Source organism: Molossus molossus, unplaced genomic scaffold (genome assembly GCF_014108415.1).
Source record: "Molossus molossus isolate mMolMol1 unplaced genomic scaffold, mMolMol1.p scaffold_m16_p_12, whole genome shotgun sequence".
Taxonomy (NCBI): domain Eukaryota; kingdom Metazoa; phylum Chordata; class Mammalia; order Chiroptera; family Molossidae; genus Molossus; species Molossus molossus.
The window spans coordinates 74,268,421-74,288,882 of NW_023425347.1; positions in this window are offsets into that span (position 1 = coordinate 74,268,421).

Here is a 20,462-nt window from a genome sequence, read left to right on the forward strand (position 1 = left end):
TATGCTCCATTATATGAATGTATCCTAATTTCTGCAGCAGTCATTTCTTGATAGATATTTGGTGGTTGTGTTCAGTTATTTGCTATTATAAATTGTGCTTTAGTGAATAGGCATAGGCACATACCGTTTTGTATTTTGCCAGTGTGTCTTTGGCATAGATTCCTAGGTCAAAGGGTCAAGACTCACTCACCAATTCCCCTTACTGCCAGCCCCTGGCAATCACCATTCTACTTTCTGTCTTTATGATGTTGACCATTCAAATATCTCATGTAAATCATATAGTATTTGTCTTTTTTTGTGACTGCCTTTGTTCACTTAGCATGATGTTCTCAAGGTTTGTCCATGCTGTAGCATGTCAACATTTCCTTCCTTTTTGAGACTGAATAATACTCCATTGTATACATGTACCACATTGTGCTTACCCATTCATTTGTTGGTAGACACTTGGGTTGCTTCCTGATTTTAGCTATTGTGAATAATGCTGCCATGAACGTGGGTATACAGACATCTCTCTGAGATCCTGCTTTCCATTCTTTGGGGAATATGCACAGAGGTGGAATTACAAGATCATATGATGCTTCTGCTTGTGTTTTTTGAGGACCTGCCATGCTGTTTTCCACACCAGCTGCACCGTTTTATATTCCCACCAACAGAGCACCGGGGTTTCCGTCTCTCCACATCCTTATCAGCATTTGTCTGTGTTTTTGATAGTAGCCATCCTAATGGCTGTGAGGTGGTATCTCAATGTAGTTGCTATTTGCATTTTCCTAATGTTTAGTGATATCAAGCATCTTTTCACATGTCTATTGGCAATTTTTGATATCAACTATCTTTTTAAAAAACCACCTCTTCCTTGACTGCATGTCCCACTCTAACCACCACCTAATTTCTTTGTTCCCTTCAGAGCTAAACTCTGAGAAAGAGTTGCCTTCATGCTATGTCTCTGTTTCTCTACCTTCCACACAAGTCTCAATACCCTCCAGCCTGGCCTCCAGCGCCACCACACTGCTGAAACTGCTACTGTCGAGGGTACCAGCGACTCAGTGTCGTCAAACCCAGTGCATGCTTTCAGCAACATCTGACGCAGTTGACCATCTTCTCTGTCTTGAGACATTCACTCCTGTGACTTTTGGGACACCATGCTCTTCTGGTATTTCTCCTACACACCAGTCTCTGTCTACCTACCTCCTCTACCTGACCTCTCAGTGTTGAAGTTCTGGAATTTCTCAGGCTCAGTTCTGGTCCTCCCCTCCCCCTCCCTTTCTTCCTTCTCCTTTCTTCCAACTTTCCTCTGTATCCTCCCCTCCTTCTTCTCTCTCCTCGCTCCCCTTTCTCTTCCCTCCCTGGCTTTTTGCTTTATATTCACTTTCCTCCCCCTTTCTCTCCCTCCTTCCCTCCTATTCCCCTTTCTCTCTTCCTTCTCTCCTTTCATGATCTTCTCCTTCGTCCTTTTACTCTCATTCTCTCGCTCTTCCTTTCTCCACTCTTTTTCTTAAGACAAAGAATAAAGTTATTTAAGAAGGAGCACTCATTTTATAGCTTCCCACAGCTTCTCCTATTCCTTGTTGCCTTACACTCAACTTGTTTCATGCATTCACATGTCTGCCTGGCTTCTATGAACATTGAGTTTGTGATCACTCTCTTAGGTCATATATTGTATATTTATGTAAACATTTTCCTCTATTTCTTGATCATATGTTCTCTAAGAGTTGGTTTTGCATTTGCCTTATTCCCAAGAGTCCTAGCAAAGTTCCTTGAGAATAATAGAAATAAAATTTATTGAATAAAGAAGCAAGGAAGTAAGTAAGCAAATAAATAAATAAATAAAAGGATTCTTGAAAATCCAAAGTGGAAAGTGCTTTTTATCTTGAAGAAGATGTATGTCTGGCACCTAAATGGGCATTCAGGGGTTTTGATGAACTAATTGAAAAACTTGCAATCTGTAGGTTCTAATATGACAAAGAACCTACAGGCACACTTTAGAGACACTGTGAGTTTGGTTTCTGACCTTTGCAACAAAGCGAATGTTGCAATAAAGTGAGTCCTGTGAATTATTTGGTTTCCCAGGGTATGTTTACACTGTACTGTAGTCTGTTAAGTGTGTAATAACATTATATCTAATAAACAATGTACAGACCTTAGTTAAAGAATGCGAACTGTCGCCCTGGCCAGTTTGGCTCAGCAGTTAGAGCGTCGGCCTGCGGTCCGGAGAGACCCGGGTTCGGTTCCCGCTAAGGGCATGTACTTCGGTTGCAGTTTGTCCCCGGCCCTGGTTGGTCGTGCGGGTGGCAGCCACTTGATGTGTCCCTTCACGTCGATGTTTCTCTCTCTCTCTCCTTCCTCTCTCTCCCTCCCACTCTATCTGTACAAAAAATGGAAAATATCCTCGGGTGAGGATAAAAAAAAAAAAGAATGACTGATCAGGGTGGTGGTTGCTGAAGGTTGGGGTGACTGAGGCAGTTTCTTAAAATAAGACAACAATGAAGTTTGCTACATCAGTTGATTTCCTTTCATGAACAATTTCTCTGCAGCATGCAAGGCTGTTTGATAGCATTTCACCCACAGTAGAACTTTCAAATTTGGAGTCAACCCTCTCAAACCCTGTCTCTGCTTTATCCACTAAGTTTACGTACTACTTTAACTACTTGGTTGTCATTCCAACAATCTTCACAGCATATTTACCGGGAGTAGATTCTATCACAAGAAGCCACTTTCTTTGCTCATGCATGGGGTGCAACTCCCCATCCATTAAAGTTTTATTGTGAGATTGAAGCAATTCAGTCACATCGTCAAGCTCCACTTCTGATTCTAGTTCTCTAGCTATTTGCACATTTGCAGTTACTTCTACCACTGAAGTCTTGAACCCCTCAAAGTCATCTTTGAGGGTTGGAATCCACTTCTTCCAAATTCTTGTTACTATTGATATTTTGACCTCACCCCCTGAGTCATGAATGTTATTAATGGCATCTAGAATAGTGAATTCATCCCAGAAGGTTTACAATGTACTTTGCCCAGATCCATCAGAGAAATCACCATCTATGACAGTGATAGCCATATGGAATGTTCTTAAATAAAACTTGAAAGTCAAAATTACTCCTTGATCCACGGGCTGCAGAATGGATGTTATGTTAGCAGACATGAAGACAACATTAATCTTTGTACATCTTCATCAGAGCTCATGGGTGACCAGGTGCATTGTCAATGAGCAGTAATACTTTGAAAGGAATCTTTTTCTGTAGGTCACAACAGTGGGCTTAAAATAGTAAATAAATTGTGTTATAAACTGACATGCTATCATCCAGGCTTAGTACTTCCATTTATAGAGCACAGGCAAATTTAGCATAACTTTTAAGGCCCTACCGTCCTTAGAATGATAAATAAGCATTGGATTCAACTTAAAGTCACCAGCTACATTTGCCCCTGACAGGAGAATCAGCTTGTCCTTGGAAGCCATGAAGGCAGGCATTGACTTCTCTCTAAATATGAAAGTCCTAGATGGCACCTTCTTCCAATATAAAGCTGTCTACATTGAGAATCTGTTGCTTAGTGTTGCCACCCTCATTAATTCTCCTAGCTAGACCTTCTGGATAACTTGCTCCAACTTCTACATCAAAACTTGTTGCTTCACCCTGAACTTTCATGTTATGGAGACAGCTTCTTTCCTTAAACCACATGACCCAACCTCTGCTGGCTTCACACGTTTCTTCTGCAGCTTCCTCACCTCTCAGCCTTCATGGAATTGAGGAGAGTTAGGCCCGGCTCCGGATTAGGCTTTGCCTTAGGATAATGTTGTGACTGGTGTGATCATCTACCCAGACCACTCAGACTTGTTGCATATCAGCAATAGCGCTGGTTTGCTTTCTTATCGCTCGTGTTCACTGGAGTAGCACTTTTAATTTCACTCGAGAACTTTTTTCTTCGCATTCACAGCTTAGCTAACTGGTGCAAGAGGCCTAGCTTTCGGCTGGTCTTGGCTTTCGACGTGTCTTCCCCACTAACATGAACCGTTACTGGCTTTTGAGTTAAAGTGAGAGATGTGCTGCTCTTCCTTCCACTCGAACTCTCGGCGGCCGTTACAGGGTTGTGAACTGGCCTGATTTCAGTACTGTCATGTCTGTGGGGCTAGGGAGGCCCAAGGAGCGGGAGGGAGGAGGACACAGCTGGTTGGTGGAGCAGTCAGAACACACACAATATTTATCAAGGAAGTTTCCCATCATATATGGGTATGGTTGGTGGTGCCCCCAAACAATTATGATAGTAATATCAAAGGCCACTGGTCCGAGATCACCGGAAGACACAGAATAAAGAAAGTTTTGAAATATTGCGAGGATTACCAAACGGGCCACAGAAACACGAAGTGAGCAACTGCTGCTGGAGAAGCGGCGCCCACGGCCTCGCAGCGTTGCCCGGGCCTTCAGCCCGCGCATGCGCGCTCGGAGCCCAGAGCCGTGAGGGGCGCACAGTGAACAGGGAGGCTGGAGCTCATCATCCACCACTGAAAGGTGTCCTGCAGAATCTACAGCTTTCCAGATCCAGCTCAGTTATATATTCTATTAGACATGAAAATAAGAGGCAAAGAATATCAGTATATCAGCAAAGTGTGATAGAATATTTACTGACTTTCGACTGAAAGCAGAAATCCGGTTATGATGAAAATAAAGTGTTTTTCATTAAGATGAGTATATAGTCTCTCTTTATGTGTGGCTCACACATCATTTTTATTAATATTGCTAAATGAAAATACTAAAAATACTCTAGGTCAGGGCAGGTGTGTCAGATTAAAGTAAAATGATCAATAATGTGATTGAAGTGTTAATAATACAGTGCACCAGTAATGAGAATTGAATCATGGAAAATTCGAAAAATGATTTGGAGACCGAAGACATGTATTTGGCCAAATGACCTGGGGCACGCGCTACACCTTGGCGTTCTTGGGTCTAAAGCAAGAAGATTGGATTTAACTATGTCTAAGGTATTTCCTAGCTATCAAGTTTCTGAAATAAATAAATGGCTGCAGGTCTGTGATCCTGTGATTCTTTTCCAGTGAATGCCTGATTCTGCTAAGAAAAAATATCTGGAAAAGCCCAATGGAAATCATGTTAGAAAAGGAAGGAGAGAGCGTTGTAGGGCTCTCTGTACCAGCTGGTGGAGGAGATGTGGGAGTTATTTTTAAAAAGACAAAGGAAGAAAGATTAAAAATAATAAGAAGAGGAAGGGCCAGCACTTCCTCCGTCCTCTGAGAGGTGGCTCTCCCACCGTTCTCAAGACTCGTCAGCACCTGCACTGTGGACAGCACCACATCGCCTCTGAAGTTCCACCCCTCTGAGCCCAGATTCCTGGAATCCACTAATCAAGTGGTTTGCAGTCTTTCAAAAAATAAAATGAAACCAGGGAGGGCCACATGGAGGACTTCAAAGATACCACTCTAGATCTTGAATTGAGGGGTTGGTTCAAAAATGCCATGTTTCTCTTGTGCTTTACATCAACCATAATATACATTGCATGAATTCTGTCATAGTAATGAACTTTTTCATGATAAAAGTAATGAGTTAAAAATATATACCACATTAAAACAAATGAAGATACATTGTCATTTAAAGAGAGGCCTCACATCCAGAGGAATAATTAAGAGACTATTATATGTCAACTGAGTTTCAGTTACAAACCTTCCTCCTCTCCCTACAGTGCAAAAGTAAGATGAGCAAAGGCTAGCAAGGTAGTAGCAAAGATCCCATGTGAGAATAAGAATGTGAACAACAACAAAAAAAGGTAGATATTCTCCACTTTTATAGAGCCCAGAAAGGCTGGTGGAGATATGACCAGGTCGGCATTTCAACCAGGCTTGTGAGAAGTTCCAAAAAGCTGAAGTCAAGAGTGTGGTCTTGTCTTAGAGCAGAGCCAGATGGGAACTCCTAGAGAGGACCCCAGATTCTCTCATATTTGTACATTCATGTGATAAAAACGAGCCCAAGAACCATGTTGTCACTAACAGAAAACAAAATTTGGGGCAGAATTTTTATTGTGTGACGTTCAGAAATGCTTTGGACTGCAGGCTTCATCATTTGCATTTCTGATCATTTACCTTTATGCCTGGGAGAAGGTCCAGGGGGCCTCTGGCTCTTCAAACCCTTCCAGACCTGCTCTTCATTTGTCAGTTCTCATTCCTGTTTTCTTTACGGTTCTGCCAGACAGTGTTAACCAACCCTCTTCTGTGGCTTGGTTACTCTAGATTATCTGAGTTCCCTGACCTCATTACCTTCCTCTGGCCTTCCTTTCTGTCCTGCCCCTTTCATATTCATTGCGGGTATTTAGCAGATGTTTATTGAGCACCTGTTATGTGTCAGGTACTGTTCCAGGTGCTGGGGATAAAAGAACGAACCACGTAGCCATGGCCTGTTCTAATGCAGATTATAGTATAGTGGGGTGCAGACAGGTAGGCACCAAACAAACATCTAAATAATTTAATGTATATTTAGGTTCACACTTGCAGAGAAGATGTAGTGCTGTAAGAGGCAGCAACAGGGCCATCTACTCTACATTGAGTGGTCAGGGAACTCAGCTTTGAGGATGTGGCATTTAAATTGTGACCTGAAGGAAGAGGCAAGTGAAAAGAGACGACATAATGTTGTAGGTTGAAGGTAAAGTGTGTGTAAAGCCTGAGACAAGGAAGACCATCGACACTGGAGGGCCAGAGAGAAAGCTGGTGCTGCACACTGGACATGTACCTTGGTGTTAACAGAAAAAGGATAGTTGATTTGTCTACATATGACATGCTTTGTGCAGATCTGGCCACACTATTAGCAAGTTTACTTGCATGGAAAATGCCCACGGTCTGTTGTCCAGTGAAAAGTGTACTATCTTAAATGTATAGTATTGTTCTACATGACAGTGCATTGCATCAGTTAGGACTTTGAGGTGCAAGTCCTGGAAAGCCCAATTAAAACTTGCTTGAGCAAAGTGGGAATTTATTAGTTTGCATGTCTGAAAAGCCAGGGGTGGGGCTACCATGAGGCCAGGCTTCATCAGGGGTTCAAGTGTTCTAGACCAGTTCTGTCTAATAGAGAATATGAGCCACATGCATCATAGCTTCAACATATAACCATATAAAATTATTAGTGAAATAGTTTATATTCTTTTTTTATACCAAGTATTTGAAATCCAGTATTGTTGTTTTTGTTTTTTTTTTTGTCTCATGTCTTCATTTGTACAAGTCACAGTTCAAGTGCTCAATAGCTGCATGTGGCTAGTGGCTGCCACCTTGGACAGTGCAGGCCAAGGCCTTAGATCCTCTCCATTTCAATCCATGTGGAAATGACCTAGATGGCCTTCTTAGAGTTCAGAGCAGAAGTTTCTTTGCATTCTTTGTGGTGCTGAAAGACTCATGTGATCATGTTAAACCAATATTGTGACCAGGAAAAAAATGATGCACCCAATGGTATAGTCCTAAATCCCATGCACTACCCCAGAAGTGCAGAGAGGGTAGGCGCCCCTGAACTCAATGTACGGGATAGACATTTGTTACTTTTGGCTACTTGGTGTCCATTTATCATTTATCAGGAATAGTGTTTGGGAATTCTGGCTGCCCCAGGTGGAAGAGAACTAGGAAGCAGACTTTTAATGGAAGTTATATGTTGGGAGTGAGATTCCCGTGTCGTGAAGGGTAGCTCTTTTATTTTATGTTCTATATATCTCAGTTTCTCACTGTTGGGGTGTACTGTTTTATTTTAACTTTTGCTTTCAAAGAAGAAGATAAGTAAATTTAGGTTTTCTTGTTCTAAAAAGGTTAAGACCAAATGGGGGATTGGTCTAATACTAGGGTGAGCAAATATCGTGCCGGGACAGTCCCGGCTTATAACTGTTGTCACAGTGTGATAATTAATAGAACTCCCTTTACCTCCAAAGTGTCCCAGTGCTGACGCATACGGACAGCCGATCTTCGGACCCATGATGTATATTGATAAACTTAATTCACACTTTAAGACAGTAATCTGAGGTAATAGCACGATTTGACAGAAACATCTTAAAATCCATTAAAAGGCAAAGTAGTCATAGTGTGTATTTCTGTACCCTCAGAGGGGGAGGTATTTCAAGAGTTAATTTTTCTAATAACTGACACTTGCCCTGTAAGTACCAAAATGTTTTAACATTAATCATTTGGGATGAAAATATTGCTCTGATATATTATATATTTTCCCAACTTCTTAAGTAGAGAAAACCAGACGTAACCGAACAACCTGTAGACACAGTTCTCACAGAGCTTTCCACCTGGTGGGCAGCCGCCCAGGGTGTGTCGTGAAGGGACTGCAGGTGTGCGGAGACAGGGGCCCTCATCTCCATGACTTAGGGAGGCCAGGTGGGGTTTGGGGTGGCAGGGGCCTCTGGATCAGTTGCCTCTGGCTATTTTCCACAGTGTCATCTACATAGGTTCATTGTCTAAGTGCACTTTGACTTGTAAAAGGTCAGGAAGCACTGATTATTGCTTTGTGTTGATTGAGAGATTCCGGCAGGGCCACCTTGGAGTTAAAGAAGGTGCTTTTACATTTACCCTTGAACTGAATCTGTGCAGACAACGACTACGCTTTGCTCTGTGTGGGACGCTTTCCTCTGCTTCGAAGGCCATTGCTTCTTACTGCCTTTGCTGTTTCGTTTGCTGTTTTATTTTACCCAGGTGCGTTAGGTGGGGTGAACGATGCTGGAATGTGGCTTGCCTCTTCTAGCTGAAGATTTCGCAGTGGATTTCACATTATTGTCTTTTTAATTCATTTCTGTCCTGTTGCTGTACTTCATACGTCTAAGATAACCTTAGAAAGTCATGTTATACGTCCTCATTAGAGAGAATAGATATCTCTCCCATAGAAAGCTCTTCATTAAGAGTTAGTTGTGGTAAAATATATGTGTATTTGTAGTTTCAAAAAGATTGTAAATAAATTACTAGGTGAGCGCGTCATAATGCAGGATTATAGGGAAGGAACGAATGTTTGGTATATGCACATGCACATATACACATAGATGTATACAGAGGGGGCAGGGAGAGAAACTTAAAAAAACATGGAGGAAGGTTATGCGCTTTTCCCCAACCAACCTCATGAAGGTCAGTCATCCTGCTATCTCAACAAATGGTCCCTCGTTACTATTCTGAAACGGAATGCTCTTCCGGTCACAACTGGTGTTAGCCAATGAGGCATTTCTGATGCTTCTGGGTTCTTGTGCAAGGGCGGACCTCTTCCAGCACTGTGAGTGACAGGGGACATACTCAACAGGTCACGTGAAGCCTTAACTCTTAATTAACATCTTCAGAGTCTGACCTAGGACTGGATTCCAGTTCCAGCCCATATGACTAGCGAGCTCTGTGCGCTGGGTAAGTTTCTTGATCCCTCTAAGCCCCAGTTTTTGCACTGAGTTTTTGTAATGATGAAATGAGAAAAAGTTTGTAATGTCTCTGACGTGTAGTCTCTGGCTTGTAGTAAGTGGCATTGTCCCATTGTTGTTATTGTTAATAATAATAATAATAATATATGAAATAGTTAATGGTCAATGGCAGACTTAACTTTGGGGAAATATAACAAATGATAAAACATAAGTATGATATTTTTGTGATTGGCCTAATTTTGAGTAGTCACCTGTTATATTTATCACTAAACAGTGACATGTATGAGAAATTTTGAAGTTGACTTAAATGGGTTAGGAGTCCTCTGGAGTTGTTTTATTCTTAGGTATGCATGATGTTTACTGTGTAGCATCATGTTCTTTGCCAGGCAATTGCTGTTGGTAGGTGCTTTCAGGAGAGCTTCTGATGAAATAGCCCTGAAGGAAAGAAGTAAGGCTCCTTTGTGCTGTGGGGGAATAGTCTGGATCCCTTCAGACTGTGAAGGAGACTTGTCGGAGAACACCTCGCTCCCTGCCTGGGCCCCATGAGATTCTCTGCGCTTTTGGGCCTGGAGTCTGAGAGTTACTCATGGCGCCATCTGACCAACTCATTTGAAGACACCCCGTTTTCAGGGACACTCTTGAACTCTTTCTGTATCTTTGGCTTTTTATCCCATCTCAACTAGGTCTTGGAAGTGATGACGACTTTAAAATCCTTTTAAAAGACTGCTTTAAAAAAAATTTTAAGCTACTTTTCTTTGTCCTTCTAAGAGAGGGATGATTTTTTCTCCCCTCTTCCTTTCCTGACTGTGATCAAGGGGAAGGGTGGTGCAAACTGGCAGTCCATGTGCTCATTCCAGCTGTTTCCAGCAGCACAGCTCTTATCTGTCTATCTGCTGTCTGTCTGTCTGTCTATCTATCTATCTATCTATCTATCTATCTATCTATCTATCTGTTATTTAAAATTGGGTTTGCAGGGAAGCCTGAGCACTCCAGTTCACTTTGCTTATTTCATGATGTTTCAGACACTTAGGCTATTTGCTGCCCCCTGAAAGCAAGTGCATTTTTGACCCCAGATAAATGTAATAAATTATATATAATTTGTGGTGTTTGTTCATGTCTTTTGCTAGTCAGAGCTCCATTCCTGTCTGACGAACCGTTCTAATTCGGCTCCTGTGGTTGTTTAGATTCATTTTTGGTGTTGTGGCCTCAGATTTGCTTTTTATGATTTCCCCATGTTTGTGCTTGCAGCATTTTTGGTTGGGCTGTGGGTTGCCAGAAGAGAACCCCCCCACATAGAGTTTCTTTAGCCAGGGTATATAACTGCCCAAAAGCCAGGTGGTCACACGGGATGGGAGCTGTGTGGCCTCTCTCAGTGTAGAATTGGTCGGTGCCCAGAGTGTCCATTGGGGGCACTTGACTGCCGTGTCACTGGTCTGAGAAGCTTGTCACGCTATGCCACACGTCCTTTGCACGAGAATCTCCCAGCAAGGGAGGAACTTCTCCCATCACTTGGCTTAATGCTTCCTCAGAAGGGAGTTCTTGCCAACACTGAACTCTCCGGGTTCTCGAACCCAGACAGCCTGACAAAGCAGAGTCGTTCTCAGGGACTTGGTAGTGAAGCAGGAGCTCCCCATCCCTGTTTCCTCAGCTCCTTCTTTTGCCAACTGGATTCATGTTACGCTTGTAAGAGACGGGATCTCTGGATGTGCCTTTTAGACTGCTTCACCTATTAGAATTTCTCTGATCGCGTTTGTGTGGCTGGTATCTGGACCTGGCAGGATTTTACAGAACCAGAGCGTACACAGCTGAAGCCGGCAGGGCCTCTCCACCACGCTGTCAGGATGACCCCGGGAGCTTTAAAGAGCCACACGTGCCAAGACCCTCCTGCAGGAACGCAGAGGCCCCTGTGCTTTTCCAGAGCTGCCCTGGGATTGTGACAGGCAGTCTCACATCGGATCCTCAGGCTGCCAGGGACGGGATCTTACACAGTGGCTTAATTTCTCTTAATGTTCCTTCTGTTGTTGTTCATACATTGATGACTGTTCCACTTAGGGCTCTGATTCTAAACAGGGACAGAGATTTTTCCAATCACAAAGACACGTGTGCTGGAGAGCCTGCGCCTCCTGGTGACACCATCTGCCGTGGCTCGCTCAGGTCCCTGGGAGGCCTCCCCCCCTCTGCGGTGTAAGGGGTAGAAGACAGGGAGGAACGGTGAAGAACCGGTGCTCTAAGGTTTTGTTTGGTGTGTGAGACTTTGGATTCCAGGAGCAAAAGGAGGAAGCACATTGGCCTTAGCCGATTGTTTATTCTGCATTAAAAGCAGCCCACCAAGGCCCCGAACAGGCTGGGTGGTTGTCGGAGGCAGTGGGACTGGAGCCAGATCTCTGTCTCTTAGACACCATCCTAGGGTGCTAACCAATGACAGCGTCCCTGCGGAAGGTAGGAGGAAACTGCCATTCACCTCATTTGACTCACCTCTTGAGCATCACATTAAAAGCCATCTGACCTTCGCTCTGGTGGGGAGGTCATCCCTTCTGGCAGGATTTGATAACTTATTTTCTACCTTTGTTATGATATTTTCAATCACCTTTGGGAGAAGAAAGGACAGGAAGTGGGAATCCTCATGCTGACATTCACTGGATGGGCCGCCCTCAGACAAGGAACATAAGCCTCACATTCATCATCTGCAAACTAGGGGGAAATCTGCCTTAGATGTTGTGGTAAGGATAACATATCCCTATTTTACAGGCAAGGAAACAGGCAGGGGAGGATGACGCAATTGCCTCGAGGCCTCACAGGGTTGAACCCAGATTGTCTGACACTGTTCAGAGCTGCCCACTCAGTCCTTCTGCCATAGAGCTGTGCAGAGGGTCACCCTGTACTTCTTGTCTGGTTCAGGATGGCCTAGTATGGAGTTTTCTGAAATTACTTGTCAGTGTCCCGCATTGTGCAATTCAGAGTCAGGTGCCTGGAGTACTTTTTTCTTTGACTCTAAGCCTTGCAAGGAGTTGTCCCTGCACTTTGCAGGTGTCCAAAGAAAGGTGATGCACACGGACTCCGGCAAAGAGAGACTGCAGGGCTATGTTTGCGTTGGAGTTTACGGATGATGGCTTGCTGCTCCAACAAGAGGTATCTGTAGTTACTGTTTTAAAAAATTAAAATTACTCTTAATAGATTAAAGATTTAAATATTAGACTCAAAACCATAAAAATCTTAGAAGAAAACATAGGCAGTAAAATCTCAGACATTTCTCGTAGCAATATTTTCCTGATATATCACCTTGGGCAGTACTTGCACAGCAAAAGAAACCATCAACAAAATGAAAAGACAACCCACTGAATGGGAGAATATATTCACCGGTTTATCTGATAAGGACTTAATATCCAAAATTTATAAGGAACTTATAAAACTCAACATCAAAAAACCAAACAATCCAATTAAGAAATGGGCAAAGGGCCTGAATAGACACTTCTCCAAAGAGGACATATATATATATGGCCAATAGACATATGAAAGAATGCTCAACATCACTAATTATCAGAGAGATGCAAATTAAAACTATAGTGAGATATCACCTCACACCTCTCAGAATGGCTACTATCAATAAATCAACAAACAAGTGTTGGCGAGGATGTGAAGAAAAGGGAACACTTATGCACTGTTGGTGGGAATGCGGATTGGTGCAGCCACTGTGGAAAGCAGTATGGAGTGTCCTCAAAAAATTAAAAATGGAACTGCCTTATGACCCAGCAGTTCCACTTCTGGGAATACATCCAAAGAAACTCAAAACAACAATTCAAAAGAATGTATGTACCCTTATGTTGATTGCAGCTCTATTTACAATGGCCAAGATTTGGAAGCAGCCCAAGTGCCCATCAGTAGGTGAGAAAATAAAAAGCTGTGGTACATTTACATAATGGAATACTACTTAGCCATAAAAAAGAAGAAAATCTTACCCTTTGCAACAGCATGGATGGACCTGGAGAGCATTATGTTAAGTGAAATAAGCCAGTCAGAGAAAGACAAGAACCATATGATTTCACACATATGTGGACTCTAATGAACAAAATAAACTAACAAAGTAAAGACTCATGCATAGAGAGCAGACTGACAGCTGTCAGAAGGGAGAGGGTTGGGGGCTGGGTGAGAAGCACGAAGGGATTAAGCAAAGGAAAAAAGAAAGACTCGAGGACACAGACAGCAGTATAGTGATGTACAGAGGGAAGAGGGGGTGGGGGTAGGAAAGGGTAAAGGGAGGACAAATGGTGATGGAGGGAAACTTGACTTGAGGTGATATACTCACAATACACAGTACAGATGATGTATGTGGAATTGTACACCTGAAACCTATATCATTTTATTAACCAATGTCATCCTAATAAATTAAAGAATAAAATTACTCTTTTAAAAATAAATGAGTGAATAAATGAAATAGTTTTTAAATTTTTTTTATCCTCATTCGAGGACATTTTTGTGTTTATCTTCAGATAGAGTGGGAGGGAGAGAGGGGGAAGAGAGAGAGAGAGAGAGAGAAACATCTATGTGAGAGATACATCGACTGGTTGCCACCCACACGACTCCAGCCAGGGCCGGGGACAAACTGCATCCGAAGTACGTGCCCTTAGCGGAAACCAAACCCAGGACTCTCTGGTCCACCGGCCGACGCTCTAACCACTGAGCAACCGGCCAGGGCGAAATATTTAATAAGTGAGATAACCTTGGGGAAGTTCCCAGCAGAGGACCTGGGACATAGTAAGCTCTCTATAACCGCTTGTCTCCATTCTTTCCGCCTTCTCTTTCCTCTGACCTTAGTTTGATCTGTTATTTCCTCTTTCACACACTGAGGTAACAATCCTCTCCATTACATTATCCTTGATACTGATCAGGTGATTTGATGAATACTGTTTAGTTTGAGTGTTACAACTAAAGTGCCTTTTAAAGAGCGATATGAAATTAGGAAGGATAGAAGCTACTCTGGATGACAGAATTGGGTTTTGGATGTCCGATGAAAATGATGGACTGATATCAGAATTAATTGGGTTCTAGATGTAAATTTAAAATCATGGGCTGATATCAGAATTAATTGGGTTCTAGATGTAAATTTAAAATGATGGACTGATTCTTAGAATATGAAATATGGGCTAAATGTAAGGTCTTGTGATGGGGTCCAGAAAATAAACTACATGAGTGTGAATGGAGGAGATGTGTGGTTTGGTGTCCACAAATACAAAAAAAATACTTGAGTGTTGACAGGGTGTCTGGGAAATGTAGTCTTTAGCTGGTAGCCACATTCCTAGCTAAGAATTTTATACCATGCTCATGGATTGGAAGGATTAATATTGTTAAAATGTTCTTACTACCCAAAGCAATATACAGATTTAATGTAATCTCTACTAAAATACAAATGATACTCTTCTCAAAACTAGAACAACAAATCCTAAAATGTATATGGCATCACAAGAGACGCTGAATAACCAAAGCAATCTTGAGAAAGAACACAGTGGAAGGTATCACACTCCCTGAGTTCAAACTATACTACAGAGTTACAATAATTGAAACAGTGTAATAATTATTGTACTAACAAAAACAGACACACAGATCAATAGAATAGAATAGAGAACCCAGAAATAAATCCTTGCTTATATCTTCAATTAATCTAGTATAATGGAGGCAAGAATATACAGGCTCTTCAATAAGTAGTGTTGGGAAAACTGGAGAGATACATCCAAAATAATGAAACTGTACTGCTTTCTTAAACCACATTAAAAAATAAATTAAAGTGGATTAAATACTTAAATGTAAGATCTGGAAACATAAAACTCCTAGAAGAAATCATAGACAGTAAACTCTTTGACATTGCTCTTAGCGTTTTGTTTTGGATAAATCTTCCTGGGCAACAAATGGGACCATATCAAACTAAAAAGTTTTTGCACAGTGAAAGAAACCATCCACAGAACAAAAATACAACCTACTGAATGGGAGAAGATATTTGCAAATTATATCCAATTATATCCAATAAGGGGTTAATATTTTAAAAATATAAGAAACCCACACAACATAACATCAAAAAACAAACAAAGTGAAACAAAACAAAAAACAGTCTAATTGAAAAATGGGCAAAGGACCTGAATAGACACTTCTCCAAAGAGGACACACAGATGGCCAACAGACATATGAAAAGATGCTCACCATCACTGATTATCAGAGAAATGCAAACTAAAACTCCAAAATACCACCTTACAACGGTCAGGATGGCTTTCATTAAAAAATGTATCAAATAATAAGTGTTGGCAAGGATGTGGAGAAAAGGGAACCCTCATGCACTTGGAATTGTAAATTGGTGCAGCCATTATGGAACAGTATGGAGATCCCTCCATAAATTAAAAATAGAGCTGCTGTATGACCCAACAATGCCACTTCTGGGTATTTATACAAAAAAACCCAAAACACTCATTTGAAAAGATATATGTACCTCTATGTTCACTGAAGCATTATTTACAACAGTCAAGATATGGAAGCAACCCAAATGCCCATCAATAGATGAGTGGATAAAGAAGCTGTGGTGTGTGTGTGTGTGTGTGTGTGTGTGTGTGTATGTATATATATATATATATATATATATATATATATATATATATATATAGTGGAATAGTACTTGGCCATAAAAAAAATGAAATCTTACCATTTGCAACAGCATGGATGGACCTAGAAGGTATTATACTAAGTGAAATAAGCCAGTCAGAGAAAGACAAATACCATATGATTTCACTTATATGCAGAATCTAAAGAACAAAATAAATGAACAAACAAAATAGAAACAGACTCATAGACACAGAGAGTGGACTGGTGGTTGCCAGAGGGGAGGGTGATTGGGAGACTAGCTGAAAGGTGAAGGGATTGAGAAGTACAAATCGGTAGCTGCAGAATAATCATGGGGATGTAAAGTACAGCACAGGATATATAGTCAATAATATTGCAGTGACTGTGTATGGTGCCAGGGGGTACTCGAAATATCGGGGGGGTCACTTTGTAAAGTGTGATTGTCTAACCACTATTCTGTACACTTGAAACCAATACAAAATACAGTTGAAAGTAAACTGTAACTGAAAAAAAAATTGGCCGCACTGAGGCTTTAGTCTGTTGCCCTTGTTTTAGAACAAGGATGGTGATGTGTCTGGGATCATGCTGTTAAGATGCACAAGAATGTGTTCAGGGGAGGTGATCTGGATGGGAACGGGACTCCAGATGAATTCTCAAGAGAAATAATTGAAGGCAATGGTTACTTTTAGTCTGGAGAAGCTAGGACTCTTCACGACATAATCATTGTCTTCAGATTTCTGAAGGACAGTCAGGTGGTTAGGAGAGACCCTTGGGCAGTATATTTCCAAAGGGAAGTACTAGAATCATCGAGAGGATGCTCTGGAGACAGACAGCAGCCAGTATAAATAAGGAAGGCTGTCTCATTATTAGTTATCAGTTATGGAGCCCTTATTGCCAGGCAAGTATTCTAAGCACTTTACATAGATGATTTCACTTTATCCTCAACAGCCCTGTCAAGTAGGTACCATTCTTACCTCTACTTTACAGACGAGACAAAGCAGCATCAGAAGGTTACATAACTTGCCCAGGGATACATGCTACTAAAAGGTGGAGCCATAATAACTGCAACTCTCTACTGCCTACTTGCATGCAAATGAGAGTAGCTATGTAAATAACTTAGCAGTGCCAGGCACATGGGAAGTACTATGTTTCTTATCATGGTGGTTTGACTAGTTTCCTAGGGCTACTCCAACAAATGACCACAAAGTTTGTGGCTTAAAACAAGATCTTTATTTGCTTAGAATTCTGGAGACCAATAATCTGATACAAATTTCACTGGGCTAAGTTCAAGGTGTCAGCAAGGCTGGGCTCCCTCTAGAGGCTCTAGGGGACAGTCTGTTGCTTGCCTCTTCCAGCTTCTGGTGGCTGCCAGGGTTCCATGGCTTGTGGCCACAGTACTCTACTCTTGGCCTCGGGTCACATTGCCATCTCCTCTTATGCTCTCTGCCTCCCTCTTAAAAGGATACTTGTGATTACATTTAGGGCCCTCTCAGATAATTCAGGATAATCTCTCCATCTCAAGATCCTTAAATGAATCACACCTTTGATATGTAAGGTAATATTCATAGTTTCCAGAGATTAGGAAGTGGATATCTTTGGAGGACAGTTATTTAGCTTAGACTAGATGACCGGATTTTTTTCTTTCCACTATTAGAAAAACAACAACACATGCACTTTATAAATGTTATGATTTATTGTTTATTTTTCCTTGTGGGGCCAAGTGTGTGTGTGTGAGTGTGTGAAAAAAGAATATATTTTCTATAAGGTATGAGTTAGAAATAATACTTAATTTTTTTTTTCAAATAGCCACAGCCCAACACTATTTATTGAATAATCCATTCTTTACCCCCAATGATTTAAAATTCAGTTTTTATCACTTATCTATCACATAGCAAACACTGAATCTAGTCTTCATTCAATGCCATCAGTCCATTTTGTAGGTTTCTACAATTGTGCTACAGATGCTGTTTTATTTACTGTAGCATTAAAGTATATAGTTATAGTGGATACATTCAGTCCCCCTCTATTCTTCTTCAATCTTCTTGGCTAATGGCTCTCCTACTATTTTGTCATTGTGTATTTCAACTTAAAAAAACCCTTTTTATCATTTTAATGTGGTCTTGGGAAGAGATTAGATAGATGGAATTGTAATCGTCTGCCTTCCATAATAATCCTCTCATTTTATTTTTTCATTCTAGTGATTTTACTAACTCATCCATTGAGATCTCCCAGATTTCTGGTTGAAATCATGTGGAAGCAATCTTTTAAAACTTCTTTCTGACAATTAAACTTCAACCATATTATCAATTATTTTAATACTTAACCATACATTTTTTGGCTTTAGTCCTCATTACATTTTCTTATATAATATGTCTTCTCCTTTCTTGTGTTCCTTATTTTGGCTTATTTTTTCCTTGGCTAGAATAGAACTTCAAGTAATCTTTTTTTTTTTTTTTTCTGTTTAACAACGAGTATTTGGTGATATTTCTGTGTCTTTGAACATGCGCCCCCCCAACCCCTTTTTATCACATATGAGAGAAATTACAGCTTGGCAGCTGGTACAATTCGTGAGTTACAATAACATTCCCTTAGAATTCTATAAAAATGCCACTGTCTTTTAGCATAAGTGTTGCTGATGCTTCTAATTTTCTTTCTCTTAAGTAGCTCAATTTCTCTCCCCTATCGCGAAGCTTGCAGTTGTATCTCCGTTCTGAGAGTATCAGATTACATGTAGAATTGTGTACCTTTCAGTAACCCTGCTGCCCAGCACTCCGTAGACCTCTGTGATCTGAGGCCTAAAGTCTTTCTTCAGTTCAAGGAAATGTTCTTCTGGTTTTGCCTTGATTATTGTTTTCCCCTCTTTGATTATTGCTTTTCCCTCCATTACTGATGTCTCCTGGAACTCCTAGTAAACTGATACTGGATTTTCTGGATCTCTCCATTTTATCTTGTGTCTTATCTGATTATTTACATCTCTTTTTCTTCTTTGTTTTTTTTTGTTTTTGTTTTTTTCCCTTTGTGGTATCCTCAAATGACCTGCAGCCCTGCCCCTGTTCAGTCTTTGACTTCTATCCGTATTAGGGGCAAACTTCCCACGTTTCAAAGAAGGGCAGGAAAGAACTGCCATGGTGTGCGGAGAACCCGCTTAGTTCCTGATGTCATTTAATTTTTAAATTATTATTATTGATTTTAGAGAGAGGAAGGGAGAGAGAGACATCAATGTGAGAGAGAAACATTGATTGGTTGCTTCCCTTATGTGCTCCAACCGGGGATTGAACCTGAAATCTGGGTATGTGCCCTGACTGGGAGTTGAACCCACCACCTTTTGGTGTACAGGATGATACTCCAACCAACTGAACCACACTGGCCTTTGATTTGCTGTTGAATTGATGCTGTTGTGACGCGTCAGAGTCAAAGAAAGACCACTAGAGAATTGAAGTCCAAATAAGAGTCATTTATTAGTCGGCCGACGTCTGAGTCCGAACACCCTGTGACAGAGTCTTCGGAATCAGCCTCAATATGCTTTATTACATGCCTTTTATATCTTATAGCAAAAGTTTGATGATGTAAGAAAATAGGATTTTTTTGATATAAGGCCCAGGGCTACAACAATGCTGTATAGAATTAGTTTGCCTTGCGGATAACAGGAACACCCAGTCACACCCAGGTATTTCAAGGTACATTGGGTCACACTTAGCCCCAAGCTGCACAAACACAATGCAAGCCTAATTCCTTGAGATTGTGGGGGAGGTCAAGTCTCTGACTCAAGACCTCCAGGCTCCGTGGACTGTGTCAGACACATAGCCAGCTCCCAACAATTTCTTGGTTCAGGGGGTCTTTACAAAACAGGTTCAGCTAGAGGGCACACAGTGAGTGACTTTCCCAATCATCAATTATGGAGCTGTAAACAAGTCAGCACAATAATTGACCAATCATCAATTATGGGGTTATGAACATGTCAGCACAATGCCCTTGACCCTTGTCCAAACTTTGGTCCTCTGAGTTTTGACTTTTTAAGGATCTTTTCCTGGAAACCTGTGCACTTTCTTAGAGGGTCTGTGCAGAATTGACAGCTTATCAGCACTAATCAGTTTTTTCTCCTCACGTCCCATCTACTCTTCCCCATAGACTTCAAACTGTCGCCTTTTGATGGCTTCATATGATAGTCCCCGGAAGGCCACTGATGTTTTGGCCACTTAATTTTGATTTTTTTGGAGAAGTAGGAGGGAGGAAATGCATGGGTCCGGTTGATCATGCCGAAACCCAAAGCCCCAGTGTGGAAATAGTAGCGAGGGCTGCAGCATCATACGGATGGCTGGACCCGATAGCCTCATCTGGCTCTGGGAAGGCTTGTCTCTCAAGTCTAAAGAATAAAACAACATAGTGAAAGGTTTGAAAATCAACTTTTACAGAAAAGGTCCATAGAGTAGGGTTTAACTTAGTCAGGAGAACAGAATGAGGTGAGACTTACTCGATGAGCCCTATTAAACCTG